Below are 6,702 nucleotides of genomic sequence, written 5' to 3'. Positions count from 1 at the left end.
GGCCAGACCGCGCTACCGAAAGGAGGCCGGGTGAGAGCTCCGGAAGACTGCGATCGTGGCGTCGGCGAAGCGTGAGAGGCAACGCGGCCAGATATGATACTCCCTCTCTCACCGGCGCTCCCCCGCTCCCCAGCAGCTCTCTGGAGGCCCTCAGTAGTAGGAAGGTGGACAGCGGCGCGTAATGCCAAATTACTAAGTGAGTCTTCGGCGTTGTATCTCCCTCCAGCCCCCTGCTCTCTCTGAGACCCCTACTAAATGTACACCGGAGCTCGGTCACAAAGCACCTGCATGAACAGGAGAAGTATACCACCCTACCCGGAAGACGGAAGGACATCAAAGCCGCACGGATAGGTGAGAGTAGCATTGCACAGAAGAAACTGTAACTAAGAGGAAGATAAGGTAAAACTGTTCACTCAATCACAATTGTGAAGTGTTGCCTGTCTGCTTGATGAATATGAGGGTTTAAAGGTGGTATAAAGGTGGGGAATCCCTCTCTGCAATTCTTGGATGGGACACATGCTGCTTATAAAAAAAATCAGAATTCAGAAATTGCTGGAATTGCTAAAATAGCTGACATACTGTGGAATCCCCTAGGAGTGAGGTACTGAATATATACTGTACATAGTCTCTCCGCTCTGTTTTTTTAGGAAAAGGACGAAGTGGTCTGTAACATACATAAGATTAGCCTGGAAAAACTGAGATTTTCCCATCCTTTCTCCTTTTTTGGTTTTGTTGTGTCTTGCTAATGTACATGAATTTATTACTCCTTAGCCCAAATATGTGAGTACATAGTATTATTCCTGAAGTACCTTATTCATAGAGGGCCCAGACACTAAGTTTACTGGGAGATGTCCACAGAAAAGTAAATCGTGCCGGGAAAATCTCAGTTACTTTGCCAATAAAGTACCGTATTTATCGGCGTATACCGCGCACTTTTTTGCCCTGAAAATCAGGGCAAAATCGTGGGTGCGCGATATACGCCGATACCCGCTTTCCCGCGCCGAGTTTGAATACTGCGCCGGCATATACCGAGCGCAGTACACTCGTGTATAGTCGGGCAGTCTCGGCTCCTCCTGCGCTCACGTCCTGGACGTACAGGACGTGAGCGCAGGGCCGGCCTTTGGGGTGTGCGAGCTGTGCGGCCGCACAGGGCGCCATGGACAACAGGGGAACCGTGCGGCCATCACAGCTCGCAGAATGTGAGTCGCAGCAGGGCCGGCTAGGTGACCAGGGGGCGAGGGGTGAAGATGGGGGGGGGGGGGGCGCCACAGGATTAGCTCGCACAGGGCGCCTGAACACCTAAGGCCGGCCCTGCGTGAGCGCGACAATAGCCGAGCCTGCCCGAGTGTACTGCGCTCGGTATATGCCAGCGCAGTATTCAAACTTGGCGCGGGAAAGTGGGAAACGAGCGAGGAGGACGCCGCAGAAGGACGCCGGACCCGACGAAGAGGACACCCGAAGCCGCAGACGGACGCCGGACCCGACGAGGCCACCGATGGACGCCGCGCAAGACACCAAAACTGTAAGTACAAAATATTTTTTCCCACAGGAATTTCTGGCCAACTTTAGGGGTGCGATTTATAAGCGGGAGAGAGCTATACCCCAATAAATACGGTAACTGAGTCACTAACTCAATTACTTTTTCGGACAAGTAACTTGTAATTGTAACTAATTATTTTTTTAAAGGAAGATGAACAACACTGGTACTAACACACAGCAAAACCCATCTCCACCATCAGAGGCTTTGGTGAACTGGTTAGTGCAGGGATTCTCAACTCCAGTCCTCAAGGCGCACCAACAGGTCATGTTTTCAGGATTTCCCTCAGATGAAATGGCTGTGGTAATTACTAAGGCAGTGAAACTGATTAAATCCCCTGTGCAAAATAATGGAAAGCCTGAAAACATGACCTGTTGGGGCACCTTGAGGACTGGAGTTGAGAAACATTGGGTTAGTGCATAGACTCTGCACCTCAGGGGAGCCTGTGTCATCCACCAGAGTGACCTTCTTCTGTACTTATGTAGCTGGTTGGTGGGAACCTCTCTACTGCTATATCTACTGGAGGATTAGATGAGGGGATCGGGTAACAAACCCTGGGACTTTAAACGGTGTCAAGGTATAAATGGATCAGAGAGTAATAATATAGATAAAAATATAATTTATTAGAAAATACAATATATCAAAAAATTGAAACATAACAATAATGATCCTTGTAGTCATATAGCGGCTTGGATGGAACAAGCAACGCCCAGACCTGTTAGAAAGTGCCCGACATGTTTCGCTAAACAAGCGAAACATGTCGGGCACTTTCTAACAGGTCTGGGCGTTGCTTGTTCCATCCAAGCCGCTATATGACTACAAGGATCATTATTGTTATGTTTCAATTTTTTGATATATTGTATTTTCTAATAAATTATATTTTTATCTATATTATTACTCTCTGATCCATTTATACCTTGACACCGTTTAAAGTCCCAGGGTTTGTTACCCGATCCCCTCATCTAATCCTCCTTTAATTGTTAAGGGATGTGGTGTCTCTTGATTTGACTTTCTATGCCTCATCCATCCATTTGCTATATCTACTGGTCTCCGAAGCCTGACCCCTGATGTGAAAATGGCTGCAGATACCCTGAGCAGCACTTGCAGACTTCCAGATCCGCATGAAGCTTGTACAGTGTGAAGAGCCTCTTAGTCAACACCAGAATCCTTGTTAGATAACACCTCTGGGTGGTTAGTAGACGTTCCTGTACTTATTCCCATGCCTCTCTGTATCCTTCCAGACCTCCATGGCTTCTTTATCCTGCAAGATCCTCCTCCTGGGCTGTATTACCATAATGGGACTCCTTGTGGGCTAGTATTTAGAACAGCATGGTAAAGAAGGTAAGGGGCCTCTTAATTTACAGATTGTAATAACCTTTTGCTTATTCTTTCCCTTATTCTCTGCACCTTTTGGCATTTGTAGCTAAATTCACCATGAGAAGTGTATGGGGAAGGGACGGTACTTAGAGGTGGGTAGGGGTGGAACCAAGGGACGGTACTGAGAGGTGGGTAGGTGGTGGAAACAAGGGATGGTACTGAGAGGTAGGTAGGGGGTGGAACCAAGAGACGTACTGAGAGGTGGGTAGGAGGGTGGAACCAAGGGATGGTACTGAGAGGTAGGTAGGGGGTGGAACCAAGCGACGGTACTGAGAGGTGGGTAGGTGGTGGAAACAAGGGATGGTACTGAGAGGTAGGTAGGGGGTGGAACCAAGGGACGTACTGAGAGGGGGGGAGGGGGGTGGAACCAAGGGATGGTACTGAGAGGTAGGTAGGGGGGTGGAACCAAGGGACGGTACTGAGAGGTAGGTAGGGAGTGGAACCAAGGGACGGTACTGAGAGGTGAGTAGGGGGTGGAACCAAGCGACGGTACTGAGAGGTGGGTAGGTGGTGGAAACAAGGGATGGTACTGAGAGGTAGGTAGGGGGTGGAACCAAGGGATGTACTGAGAGGTGGGTGGAACCAAGTGATGGTACTGAGAGGTAGGTAGGGGGGGTGGAACTAGGGTTGCCACCTTTTCTTCAAGCCAAACCCGAACACTTTAGCGGCACAGGGCACATTTTTTTCCGTAGTATACACAATAGGATAATAAAAGACTTGGGGCACCTTTGGGTGCCTCAAGGACAGTGGTAATGCAGCGCGCTGCTGCAAACAGTGGGTGTGGCCAAACTGCTCTTGCTGACATAGTGGCTCCCCCTCAGTGATGCCAAACCTGCCCCCAGACAGCGGCCCGCATCTCCCGAATGGCAACAGATTTTTGTGTGACTACCTCAGTTACTTGGGGAGCCACAGCCCAGTCTGAATAATGTGGCCGGGTTTCAGGCAGACTGAAACCCGGACACAAGATCCCAAACCCAAACTGTCCGGGTGAATCCTGGACAGGTGGCAACCCTAGGTGGAACCAAGGGACGGTACTGAGAGGTGGTTAGGGGGTGGAAACAAGGTATGGTACTGAGAGGTGGGTAGGGAGTGGAACCAAGGGACGGTACTAAGAGGTGGGTAGGGGGTGGAACCAAGCGACGGTACTGAGAGGTGGGTAGGTGGTGGAAACAAGGGATGGTACTGAGAGGTGGGTAGGGGGTGGAACCAAGCGACGGTACTGAGAGGTGGGTAGGTGGTGGAAACAAGGGATGGTTCTGAGAGGTGGGTAGGGGGTGGAACCAAGCGACGGTACTAAGAGGTGGGTAGGTGGTGGAAACAAGGGATGGTACTGAGAGGTGGGTAGGTGGTGGAAACAAGCGACGGTACTGAGAGGTGGGTAGGGGGTGGATCCAAGGGACTGTGCTTGGAGATGGGTAGGGGGCAGAGACAAGGGGTGACTCAAAAGGTGGGAAGTTCCTGCTTCTATTCTCTGAGAAAAAAAGCCCTGTGTGTGGCACTGGCATCAATAGGTGACGGAAACTATCAGAGGGGTATGAATAGGGCGCAGGGTATTTTAAAAGGGACCCTACTGGCAGAAAAGTGTCAATACTTTATTGAATCCCCCAGAGAGTTTTAGTAACATTATCATGCAAGCTACCTGCCAATAAATGTTACCCTTTCTGTTTAATCTTTGCGGAAGAGGCTTAGAATAATCGCCAGTAAGCGTTTAAACGATTAGGAATGATTTACAATGCCTTAGATCGCCTTGCTATGTCATACAGTCCTGGGCTTATTTTTTAATCCTTGCAAATTTCCCGACGTGCACTTGACCCATCCATTCCTTGGCGACTGCCCTGAAGCTGATCATTCCGAGTGGCTGATTACTGGAGCAGATGTCCATCTGAAACGGATCTATTTGCTCCGGAGATTTACGGCCGCATGGGCCGCTCCATCACGTCTCTCATTACACCGGTTTGCATGAACACTCGGTGGCTCCACGAGATTACGCAAGACGGCGAAAGAGGCGCTGAACGTCGCCGGGCGGAGGAACGCTCTGCAACAACAACTGGACTGGACGTCATTCCTGGCATAACAGATCCACAAAAGGCGGTCCGCCGGAGACAGCCAGCAGCTAAGGTTAACTTAGGCGCAAATGTGAAAAGGTCGAAGATGAACGTGTTACATACATAGGACCAGAAATAGGTTCCATTACACACTATGATGCTTTGTTCTAAACCCAATTGCTAACGTTTCATAGAAGCTTTAACTCTTTCCCCGCCAGAGGCATTTTTGTGTTTTTGCACACGTTTAAAAAATAAATGTAGGCCTGAAGAATACTAACACCCCTCCCCCCCCTTACAAAAAAAAGTATATATTTTCTGAAAGCAGAGACCCTGCAGAATAAAATGGCGAAAGTTAAATTTTTTTTAATCTCTAATGCCGATCATTTTTCGGGTTGTAAAAAATTAAGTTTTTTTTTTAAAGTCATTAAAAACGATCGTGTGTGGGCTTCAGAGCATTTTTCGGGTTCTGAAAAACGGGCAAAATTTTTTTTTTCGAACATGCTCTAATTTTTAACAACGTTTTTAACGTTGTCGTTTTTAAGGTTGTAAAAAATGGTCATGTGTGGGCTTTAACGACGTGAAAAATCTGCGCATGCTCAGAAGCAAGTTATGAGACGGGAGCGCTCGTTCTGGTAAAACTACCGTTCGTAATGGAGTAAGCACAATCATCACGCTGTAACAGACAGAAAAGTGCGAATCAGCTTTTACTAACAAGTAACCAGCTAAAGCAGCCCCAAGGGTGGCGCCATCCGAATGGAACTTCCCCTTTATAGTGCCGTTGCACGTGTTGTACGTCACCGCGCTTTGCTAGAGCATTTTTTTTTCACGATCGTGTGTAGGCAACGTCGTTTTAATGATCAAGTTGAAAAAAACTTAGGCCCGGATTCACAGACATCGACGCATTTTTAGGCGGGCGTAGCGCATCTCATATGCGCTACGCCGACGTAAAGCAGAGAGCCAAGCACCGAATTCACAATGCAAATGCTCCCAACGTTGCGCCGACGTAACGTAAATTCGTCGGCGTAAGCCCGCCTAATTCAAAGTAGGTGGAAGGTGGGCGTGATCCATTTAAATGAAGCATGACCCCATGCAAATGATGGGCCGAACGAACAGCGCATGCACCGTCCCGTGGACACATCCCAGTACGCATGCTCAGAATCACGTCAGAAATACTCCTTAAGATACGTCGAATCACTGCCTACGACGTGAACCTACGCCCAGCCCTATTCACGTACTACTACGTAAACGACGTAAAATACGACGGCTGTTCCCTGGTCCATACCTTAACATGACTTACACCTGCTTTATGAGGCTTAACTTTACGCTGGACGTACGACTTACGTAAACCGCGTATATGAATGCGCCGGGCGCAAGCACGTTAGTGAATCGGCGTATCTCCCTCATTTGCATATTCGATTCGTAAATCAATGGAAGCGCCCCTTGCGGCCAGCATAAATATGCGCCCACTACATGACGGCGTAGGAAACTTACATCGGTCGTAGGAAGCCTATTTTCAGGCGTATCTAGTTCTGTGGGCACGGCGCACAGATACGACCATGCACAATAACACTTACGCGGCGTAACTCGAGATACGTCTGCATAAGTGCTATGTGAATCCGGGCCTTAGTTTTTTTCTAGAGCCTGAAAAACTTCATTTTTTACAACCCGAAAAATGATCGTGTGTACGCGGCATAAGATATTAGCACACAATTTCAGTAAAAAATGAATTACAATTTATTTTAG

Source organism: Rana temporaria, chromosome 5, assembly GCF_905171775.1.
Source record: "Rana temporaria chromosome 5, aRanTem1.1, whole genome shotgun sequence".
Classification (NCBI taxonomy): Eukaryota; Metazoa; Chordata; class Amphibia; order Anura; family Ranidae; genus Rana; species Rana temporaria.
Note: the sequence above shows the minus strand (reverse complement) of the source record.